We start from the raw sequence: 11,760 nt of genomic DNA, 5'->3' as shown, positions 1-11,760 counted from the left end.
TATTCTTGCAGAGGACCAAGGTTCAATTCTCAGCACCAAAACAGTGTTATAACACCCTCTTTTGGTCCCTGACAGCATCTGCACACATGGGTGAACATGCAGATACTCAGCAAACACACACACACACACACACACACACACACACACACACACACGCACGCACGCACGCACGCGCGCGCACACACACACACACACACACACACACACACATATAAAGGTAAATAGTAAATCCTTAAAAAATATTATTCCATCACTTCTCCATAGCTTTTTGTTTCATTTATAAATATTTCAGCTTACTCAACACTCGATTATGAAAATACTTCTGTAACACCACCAAACTAATTAGACCACCAGACTTCTGAGTAAAAATGAATTGTAAAGTCAGTTTTGTTTATTTAATAGCATTGGAAAAAGTAGAACCACACAGTCATGTGGTTTTTGGGTACATTTGAAATACAAGAGTGAAATTCTATAAAGTGGCTCTACATAACTGTAAAAGTGTTTTACCAATCTGGATTATTCCTCTTGGGTGCTATATATTATTATTTTAATTGGTAAATCAAAAGCACTATTTCTGGGGCTAGAGAGACAGCTCAGCAGTTGTGATCACTGGCTTCCCTTTCCAAGAATCTGGGTTCAATATCCAGCACCCAAATGGCACTCGCAACTGTCTGAAACTCAAGTTCCATGGGATCTGACACCTTCACACAGACATACATGACAGCAAAGCACCAATGCACAGAAAATAATATAAAATAAATCATTAAAAACATTACCTCCAACAAAATAGACCTATTTCAACAGTTATAATTCATAGTTTAATTTTAAATTAGGAACAATGTATACCATTTCTATGAATATTATTTGCACACTAAAATGTGTATAGATGCTAGAGTTGGGTATAAAAGAAATACTAAACAGCATACATTTGATGCAGTTCAGAAAGTAGTCATTCTCTGTCATGTGCCAAGGAGTGTTTTAAAAAGAAAAATGTGAAAACAAATGTCTGGCTCCTACTATGGAGATTCTTATAATTTTATAGCATAGGCAGTTTGTGTTGTCATAAATACTGTTTGTATCTAACAAGATTGAATCCAGTTGTTGAGAAGACAACATATTAAAACTTTAGGAAAAATAGCTACATTCAGACTCAAGTTAAAGTCTTTATAGACAAAAGAGGAAATGGGGAGGTGCAGGGATGGTCTAATTAGTGAGATGAAGAGATGCCAAGATCAGACTAAGAAGTAGTTGTCCACGGCCATTTTTTTTTTCAAATGAGTTAGAAGTCTAGGTGACTGAGGGTAAGTAAGAAAGACAGAGAATTTAATTTCGATAAGATTTTGAGAAATAAAATTTTTATCAATTTTGCATTATAATCAAATTTAGTAAAATTGGTTTCTATTTTATAAGCATTGTAAATTCTAAAAACCCCATGGAAATCAGGATTTTTGCAAAATCACTCTGAACAGATATGTGTCACATATCTACAATGTCAAAATTCCAGAAGGCTGAGGTAAAAGAACTGAAAATTTAAGGACAGTCTGGATATTAGTATCAAACCAACAAACAGATAAACAAAAAAAGCAAACACCAACAACAAAACAACATCAACAACAAGAAAAAACAAGCAACAATGACAACAATGACTAGAGAGAAGGAGGAAGAGAGGAAGGGTCAGGGAAAAGAGGAAGACGAGGGGGAGGACTAGGGGAAAGAAGAAGAAGAGAGGGAAGATGGGGAGGAGAGGGAAGATTAGAGGAAAATAGAAGTGAAGGAGGGCCTTGGGAAAGAGGAAGAGGAGAGGGAAAGCCAGGGAGAAGAGAAAGGGGAGAGGATCAGGATAAAAAGGAAGAGGAGGGGGAGGGCAATGGGGAAGATGAAGAGCAGGAGGCAAACTAAACCATGGAAATGTTCTTCATTCTAAGGTATAGGTGAAAAGCAGCAGAGGTGTTAAAAAGATGTGGACATAAAATAGTGTTAAAAACTCTCTTCTATCCAGAAATATTATTATTCAAGGCTGTATCTAAAATTATTCTAGACTAAAGATGACTGTGAAATCTTAGCTTCCAATGTGTCATTGGAAGGTGGATTTAGTTCTCTTCTTGAATTTAAGAAGTCTTGTTTGCTAGAAATAAATAAAGAACTTAGCACATTGATATATACACATAGGTTTTAGGCCATTGTTTTGTATAGGTAATTCAAATGTATAATCCATATGCAAAATACAGTATGCAATAACCTTAATGGAAGAATAATATAAATTAATAGCTTTCTTTCAACTAGCATTTTGGTGAGGTTTTATACATGATAGCTCATTTCTGCACCTCATGTTAAAATACCCTTAAAGACAGTGTCATAGGGTAATCTAGATGTGAAGATGAAGGTTTACCTTTCCTTTACTAAGGTTTATATGAAGCACAGATTGAATACAGGGATGCTTTCAGATATTCAGTCTGAAATTGGTTGAATATGACATTTAATTTTTTTGTTTGTGCACATTTTGTCTCTACTACCTGTGATTAAATAATTTCTTAAATAAGAAAAAGAGTATTGCGTGATCAATAGAATAAAGTAAAAGTGATATTCAAAGCCAGTTGAGATTACAAGTCACAAGTCATAAGTAAATGGCCTATAGTTTCAACTCTGTTTGCTGATTCTGGCCAACTTTGGAAGCTAATTTATATACCTATATTTTCTGCTAAAAGCTACTTAAGAAATAGAAAAAATAGTCAGAACCAAACTATTAAATTAGCTAAATTATTAAAGTAAAAAAATTGATGAAAAGGGTTAAAATTTGATTTTGAATATTTTTCTCTAAAAATCTATGTTTTAGAGACTCTGTCCATGAAAGGATATTCCAGACTAGAGAAAATGGGTGGGCAACTTTTATAATGGTTACCAATGATATCCTTATGATGTTCACACTTGTTTAGTCTGCTCCTACTTTGAACAGAATTGACCAGTACTTACTAATACTAGTGTAACTAGTAGAATATTATGGAAATGAATATAGAACTTCAATGTGGCTGAGTCATAAGGTTCTTTGAAAGCCTTATTTTCTTTCTTTTGGGTCATTTTGCTGTAAATCAGCCCTTTACTAGTGACACTTATGCAGCCCCTGGAGCGGTCAATATGGTAAGACTCTCTCACTGCGAAATATACTAATTTACTTGAAAATAAATTTTCTGGGACCAATGAAACTTTTAGAAGACTTTAGCCCCAGCTGAAACCTTCACCACCATTTCCTGAGAAATTCTGAAACAGAATATGGAGAATATCTAGCTAAGTCATTCTTGGAATTCAGAATCCACAGAAACTTTGCAGTATCTAAATATTTCTTGTTTTAAACAGATAAACTTTGGAGTGACATATATCCACAATAATAAGTTGGGAGTTGTTCCTCAGGTGATCCTTTATCCAAAACACATGTGGTTTTTGAACAAATGCTCTCTGTACAGTCTGGAGATGTGGATCCACAGATATCACAGGCTCATTATTTAAGCTGCTGAGATGAACTAACCCTCTTCTCAAGAAGACCTGGGGACAGGGTCAGGGTAGCAGTATTATTTCAAGAGAAAAATTCCCTTATGGGAGCCTGAGAGCAGCTTCCCATGCCCTGATATTGTAAGGCAGAGAAAGAGTCTAAGATGACTGTGGATGTGGCCTACAATGAGACAGGGATAGGATTTACAGTAGAATTTGTATAGGTTATGTCTTTTCTTATAAAAGGAGTGAATGTGGAAGACAGTTATAGACTCTTTGCCATTTATTCATACATAATTTTCATCAAGTCATTCAAAGAATTTTAAGTTATTGCTAGAGTTGTTGGAGATTGTCAAAAATTTGTTTTCTCTACTCACAACAATGTTCTTGATTAGGTTTGCTTTGACTACATAATTGAATGCCAAAAGCTGATAGCAGTTGGCATGCATCATTAAAATAGAATATAAGAAGAGATGACTCAGTAGGTAAATGGACTTATAACCGAGCATGGAAAAACAGAACCAACTCTATAAGCTGTCTTCCACCTTCCACGCACGCACGCACGCGCACACACACACACACACACCAATATAAGAATATATAAAATAGGGGGCTGGAGAGATGGCTCAGAGGTTAAGAGCACTGGTTACTCTTCCAAAGGTCCTGAGTTCAATTCCCAGCAACCACATGGTGGCTCACAGCCATCTGTAATCGGGTCTGGTGCCCTCTTCTGGTGTTGAAGCAGACATGTAGGCAGAGCATTGTAAACACAATAAATAAATCTTTAAAAAAAAAAAAAAAAAAAGAATATATAAAATAGAATGTTAGTAATAAAATGTATATAGAAATGTTTTTGATAAGTTTGGAGAGGTGGCTCAGTGGTTAAGAGCACTTGCTCTTGCAGATGGCCTGGAACTGACATGGTCTCTCACAAACACCCATAACTCTAGTTCCAGGGGATCTGACAGTCTCTTCAGACTTCTTCAGATGCTTTGCATGTATGTGGTACACATACATACATATAGGCAAAACACTGATGCAGTAAAAATTCTCTAAAATAAAAGCATTGAATTACTATATGTTAGACCCCCCCTCCAAAAAATAACATTGCTGAGTTTTCTAATACACATTTAATTTTGTGTCTCTGTCACTATGCTAGTCTAAAATATTAAGGTATACATCCACTGAATCACATAGCTGATAAGATTAACCAAAAAATAGCCACTCAAGATAAATTCTCATGTTTGTGCACATTTCTGTATAACTCCATAAGTTAAGGCCCAAAGTATCAGTGCTCTTTGTTAACGAATAAAAGGTACTTTGATTGGTTGAGAATAGTAGCACACGCCTTTAATGCCACTACTTGGGAGACAAGGCAGATGGATATCTGTTAGTCTTTCTCCCAGTAAGCTCACAAATAATGACATGGACTTCTTATTAATTATGAAACCTTATCCTTTAGATTAGGCTTGTTCTCATATAGCTCTTATAACTTAAATTAACCCATATTTTTTTATTAATATATGTTCTACCATGTGGCTTTTACCTACATCTCACTTTGTGAGTCCAGCTCATTCTGTGTCTCATTGGCATCTCTCCCTTGCCTAGATTCATCCCCTCCTTGCTGTGTCTGCCTGGAAGTTCTGCCTATGCCTCCTGCCTAGCTATTGGCCATTTGGGTATTTACTAAATCACAGCAGTATATAATCACAGTGTACAAATATTCCACAACAGATCTCTGTGAGTTCAAGACCAGCCTGGTCTACAGAGTGAGTCTCAGGACAGTCAGAGCTACATAGTGACTCTGATTAAAAAAAAAAAAAAACCATACAAGCAAACAAAATATTTTTAATATTGAAAAGGATGGCAATGGGAGCCCTTACCCATTCCTTACTGTTGGGAGGAATGGATAGGGACTGGGCTGGGGGAATGTGAGGAGGAAGTCAGAAAAGGGGTTGGGAGGGAGGACTTTGGTTGGAATGTAAAAGGGAATTTTAAAAATGAAATAAATAAGAAATAAAGGAGAAAAGGGATGAATGGACTGGACATTTATATTTTTAACTATAATAATAAGTTCTAATTATTAAACAAATTAATTATAGAATAGGCAACAAAAGTAGGGAGTCAAACTTAGATATCTAAATAAACAGTCTTATATTTTGGCATTGCATATCACATTTGAGCTTTAAGTACCTATACTGTGCAGATCTTGTTTGTTCAATTTGCAATAAATTATTTGTGATGTATGAAGATTAAATGATGCTTATGCTTATGTTCCAGAAATAGTTTGTTGTCTACATCCTGCTTATTTCAATTGTATTTGATTTCACTTGAAGTAAAGTATTCCACAGGTATAGGAAAACCCATTTATAATTGACATGAGAGGATAATACTGGGCTTTTCACACTATGGTCATAGTTTCATTTGTGTCTATCATTTTATACAGGAAATCATGCAGCTACTTTTTGGATTGAGTTGTCATGTTGTGAATGACAGGAAAAGAGGAAAACAATTATTTATTTGTTAAGTCACAGATACTAACTATACATGTCTTCAAATTAAGAAAATCTTTTATTTACTGAGTCTAGTTGCTTTATTTATGTCTTAAGCACCCCCCACACCTTTAAAAATCAAATCCTTCTAGGAAAAAGGACTTTTTCCTCTCTAGATACAGGCATTATCAGTACAGGACAGTTACATTACATGGTATATTTTTCATGGCACAAGATGTCCTTCCAGGTTTTGTATGCACCTTTACCAGTATTAGAAAGTCACAGTAAAATAATCAACAAATACGTGGCTTAACCCACCAAAGGGAGGATCACTACAGCCATTGAGTGCCAGAGAGGCTTTTCCTGAGAGAACTAAGGTAATTAGCCTCCATGGGAGATAATTTCAGTTCACAGGGGTGGCTGTTGTTTTAAGCCTTTCTGGGAAATTTGGATTTTCCATTGATAGCCGTTTTACCATGTCACACTGGAGCCAGAGTGAATTAAAAAGTGAAGAGCTACACAGTCTAAACAAACATTCCTCCCCATTATCAGAAGCCTGACAACATAATAGTATAAACTATAGCCACACAGTCACATTCACAAGAAATTCAGGAACAATTAAAAAAAAATCAAAGAAACTCTACATTTGCTAAACTAAACTTGAGTCAGGGCATGTTTAGAATTGCAACTTTTCCTACTCCCCTCTCCCAACTTACAAGTTTTATAGTGCTGTAAGTTGGAAATAGTGCAGGAGTGGTTGCTTGAATCACTCTTAATGTTAGCCTACCTTTGCCTGGATTTTGTAAGATTAGTGCGTCTTGCTGACACTTGAGTACAACATTGAGTATTTAAGTCTTGAAAACACTATTAGGTTTGGCATGTTTAATTTCTGTAACATTTTTCTGCTTTTACTGAACTTGTACCATCATTCAAACAAGCTTGTAGCTGTAATTATATATTTTTCCAAGAATGTGAAAAGGATTTGATCATATTTGCTATGAAAAAATTTTAAATGTGTAGCTTATATGTTAAAAGTGAAGTGTACTTCTATACATTCTTTTTTCTTATTTTTGGATATGGTCAACATAAAAAATAAACTCACTAAAATTGTTAGAATTCTACCCACCAGTAAACTCTAAAATGAAAAAGTTAAAATGCAATTCTGGAAAGCAATGCCATGCTTCTGCTTTCAGATGGACCTGTGCATATGATAAAACTGCAGCAGGATGGCTTTGATTGTAGAGTATTTCTATCAGGAAACAGTGCAAATTTCTTCATTACTGAGCCAGAGAGGCTGTATTAAATACACTTCAGAATATCTTCACAGACCTGACTTCTCATCACGTAAAAGAATAACGACCACACATGTCTCAGGCTTGCTGATCACACATCCAATGTTTTCCCGAAACATTAGCTTCAACTCTCCTGCTTTCATAAGGGCATTTCAATTGCCCCAGCCCTCTAGTATTGATTGAGAGAACAAAATCAAATATCCCAACAAAGAAAGCATCCTTAAATGAAGATGTTTTTATTGTTCTCTGAAAAAATTGCTTTGTAGTTTATCCTGAACTCCACTCTTCCCAGGTCTCTTAAAAATAAACAAACAAAATAAAACCTCCCCTAAACAAAAAGCAAATCTAATTCTTTTCTCCTACTTCAGAACTTGAAGTTAAGTGACACATGACTAGGAATTCCAAGATCACCTAAATGAATGATGATCAAAATTCACTTCAACTTATTTTTAACTGTCTACTGTGCACTAAACCCTGGCAGGCTGTCCAAGGAACACCATGGTCTCTATCTTTAGGAAATATATGAACTATCCGGAGATAAGCCCTAGAAAAATAATGACTATACAAGCTACATTGTAAAAATGCTAAGGAAAAAAAAAAGAAAGAAAGAAAGAAAAGAAAAAGAAACAAAGTGCTAGGAGAACAATGAAAAAGATAAAGCTTTTCCAAACATCCCCATTTCAGTGGTTCCCAAGCCATGCCATAGAGGAGAGAACATCTTGGAAAATCTCCATAGAAATCAAGATTAGCAATTGCTGGAACTTACTGATTAAGTATGTCTGAGGATGGAAAGTGGAAAGGGATGCATTTGTTTCCTTTTTAACCTGTCCTGATAGTTTTAGAGTACAATGGGGTTTAGAAACATCAATACACACTACAACATTATAAAATGTTATATAATTGTATCCATATCCACAGTCCTCTTTAGCATTTTCTATTTGACTGAACTATCCCAAATTAACTTCCATTTGTACAGCCCACAGTCTCTTTCAATCTACTTCCATTTCAATCTAGTTGCTTCATTTCCTCTGAGGATGCTGGGATTTCATACAAATATGTGCTGACTCATCCTTCTACTTATGACGCACAGAGGATGATTTGTTCATAAGATTTTAATCTTGGACACAATGCAATTAAAGTTGATTGATGGTGTGATTTTGTGTACTTAGAGATTACAAAGATAAAAATCTCTACAGACCCATGTAGGTTTACTGTGAACAATGCATACACAACGACATGTTTTCCTGCACTAGCCTTGTGCTGTGGTTTGTTTGATGGCCACTAGTGATGTATTGGGGATTTAACAGTGTTCCTCACTGCTGCTGAGTATTTGTTTCAGTTAGTAACACTCCAATACCCCATGTAAGTCACACTGAGTGTAAAGGACTTATGTCTTATTAATATTTGTTAAATTTTGGAACTATTTTGATAAGCAATGTTGAGGTTCAGATCAAATTCCAATATTCAGTATATTGTCAACTATGAGACAGGAGATGGGGGGAACTCGGTAATTGGAAAGAGCACATGGTAAACAAGAGGCAACCATGAAGATAACACATATGGCTGGCTACATTTCATGGATGCCATCTTTTTTCTCACTTAGCAACCTGCAGACCTGCTTTTGAACCCTGGATTGATTTATCATTTTATTATGACAACTTATTTTTATTAGTTAATTTTGTTCTTTCACAGTTGCATACATGTACCCTGTATATTTTGGCTCCCTCTCATCATTTCCCTACTGGGCCATCCATCCACTCCTCATTACTATAAATCTCTTTGCTCTACTTACTGGTTTGCATTTTGTTTAGTCTTCTAAAGGGTCTAATCAGGGTCCTCTTTGTGCTCCTGAGTTTGGCACTAACCAACAGAGCTTGGTGGGCTCAACAATGGATATAACTTAATATCATGCCTTCCTCTTACCTAGAACTTGTCGGTTAACAGGACCTTTCCTCTTCATAGCTGACTATTAGGTAAGCCTGGCTTCCTTGGACCGAGTGCTATGCATACAGCTGACATTATGGCCTTCTGTGCATGCTTTTACTGCACAACTCTGCTATATTATAGCTGACATTAAGATAATCAAAAACATAGCATTTTATACCAAACTTGTTTGCTGGTATGATAATACTTTTTAAAATGCAGTTTTAATTTTTAATTAAATAATTTTTATTACATTAACATTTTTATTTATTTTGGTAGAAGACATGCAAATGTCACTGTGTGTGTGTGTGTGTGTGTGTGTGTGTGTGTGTAGTTCAGTGTAGGTCAGAGGAAAACTTCTTGGAGTAGGTTCTCTCTATCAGGTCATCAGGCTTGGTGACAAGCACCTTTTGCTACCTTGCTGGTCTCAAATTTTATTTCGTTAAATTTTGTCAGGATATGTTTTTTCTACTTGTATAATAATAATTCATGGAAGCATTATACCCAGGGTTGTTTAAGCTCGTTGAGTTTTTTATATCCCAAAGCCAATTCAAGGAAATGCAATTTTTATGAAAGGTCATTAGACAAATGAATATATGTTTCAGACAGTGTTCCTGAGTTCAGTTAGTTTAAGTAGAGAAAGATAGAACACCTTGAATGATCATTTTGGCCATAAGTTATTTATTGGGCACTAGATATTTACATATATAATTATATTTACATATGCAGTAGCTATTTACATATGTGATTTTTAATAGCTAGTGATCAATAAACACTTATGGCCTAAATGATATTAAATGGATATATATATATATATATATATATATATATATATATATATGGAGACAATGACAGTTCTAAATCTCAAAAAGATGATGCAAGGAATAGAAAAAACACATATGATAAAAAGATTGCCTTTGGTATAGAAGGAGTTGGTTGCTATTTGCCTCTATGTTTGGAGGGACAGCAGCATAGTTGCTTGAACAACCTCTATCTAGCTGGTATTGATGAAACAGGACAAGCTACATTGATTAGGTTTAAATCTCCATTTAATACTGCTATGATACAGTAATCAGCATTCTCCTTGTGTCTGTTTTCTCAATAGGTAAAATGAAGGAACTTCTCACTCTAGTTAGAATGGCTACATCTATTAAAAGTTTGTGAGGATTTGGGTCAAAAGGAATTTTTATATACTGTCAGTGTGAATGTAAAATTTCAACTTTACTGTAAGGAATTTCCTCAAAATCTAAAGGTATATGCATCTCACAATCAAGATATCACATGTCTGCACACATAGATAAAATGAAGTTAGCACACCAAAGTCTAACTCTAATTAAACTACTCATAGTTGCTAAGCCAAAGAATCTGTCTGGATTTGTCCTGGATTGATGCATTGGAAGAATATGTAGTATTGATAGAAGATGAAATATTATGTATCTGTGAAGAATAATGAAACCCTGACCTTTGTAACAAAATAGACACAACTGGAAGTCATTAAGTGAAATGAGCTTCACACAAAAATATCAGTGTTGTTTCTTCTCTTCATACTAGGAAGCCCTTGAAATAAACCAAAATGTTCAGCACTAATTACCAGGAGCTCACAATGTTTTCCCATAAGATATTCAAGACATTGCTATAGACAACTATGCTTGTATATGGTTGCTGAAGCAAACAAAAGCAAAACCAGAGAAATTGGATTGTATAAAACTAAAAAAAAATTAAATACAAAGAAAACAGTCAAAGAATAAAGAAACAACTTGTAGAATGGGAGGGCTATTTGGCAAGTCCCAGAACTCAGATAAAAGGGATAAGTTCTGGTAACCCACAACAAACAAAGAAAATTGTAATTCACAATAAGCTATATTATTTTATGGAGATGTAGAATGGAAGAATCCAAAGGACTGAAGTATAAAGGCTAAGGAGACAGTGAGACAAACTTAACAATGCATGTGTTGCAATACTACACCGAACTTTTTCAATGTGTACAATTAGTACAAGCTAACTTTAAACACACAAAATATATTTAGGAATATATAGATTCATGTGTGTAAGAGTGAATAAAAAGGAAAAGAGGTTCTGAATTTGAGAGTGATCAGGGGAGTCACTTGGGAAGGGTTGGAGGGAGGAGAAGGGGAAAATGATATAATTATAATTCCCAAAGGTAAATTTATATTAAAAGAGGAGAATTTAAAATTAATTCTAGATCTTCTTGACAATCCTGCTCCTCCCATATACTTCTGCATCTTCAAAAATTAGAATTTTGCCTGCTCAACTCAAAAATATGAGAATTGTCTTTCACTCCCTTGTTCCTCTCATATCTGCACTGGACCCATCAATAAATCATAGGGGCTGTGTTGGTGAAAATAGAAGGCTATTTTGGGTACTCTAGGAAATAAGAGGTTAGATAGCTACTCTACTTGAGGGATCCCTAAATCCAGGTTTGAAAAGCACAAAAGTTAGTTTGTTGTTGTTTGTTTTGTTTTTCTCACGTAAGAGTTTAAGGAAGATAGTAATATCTCCAGGACAATGGGGAAGACTTGTGGTATCCAACACATTTCCCACAAACAATG

This window comes from Phodopus roborovskii, unplaced genomic scaffold (assembly GCF_943737965.1).
Source record: "Phodopus roborovskii unplaced genomic scaffold, PHOROB, whole genome shotgun sequence".
In the NCBI taxonomy this organism is placed as follows: Eukaryota; Metazoa; Chordata; class Mammalia; order Rodentia; family Cricetidae; genus Phodopus; species Phodopus roborovskii.
Note: the sequence above shows the minus strand (reverse complement) of the source record.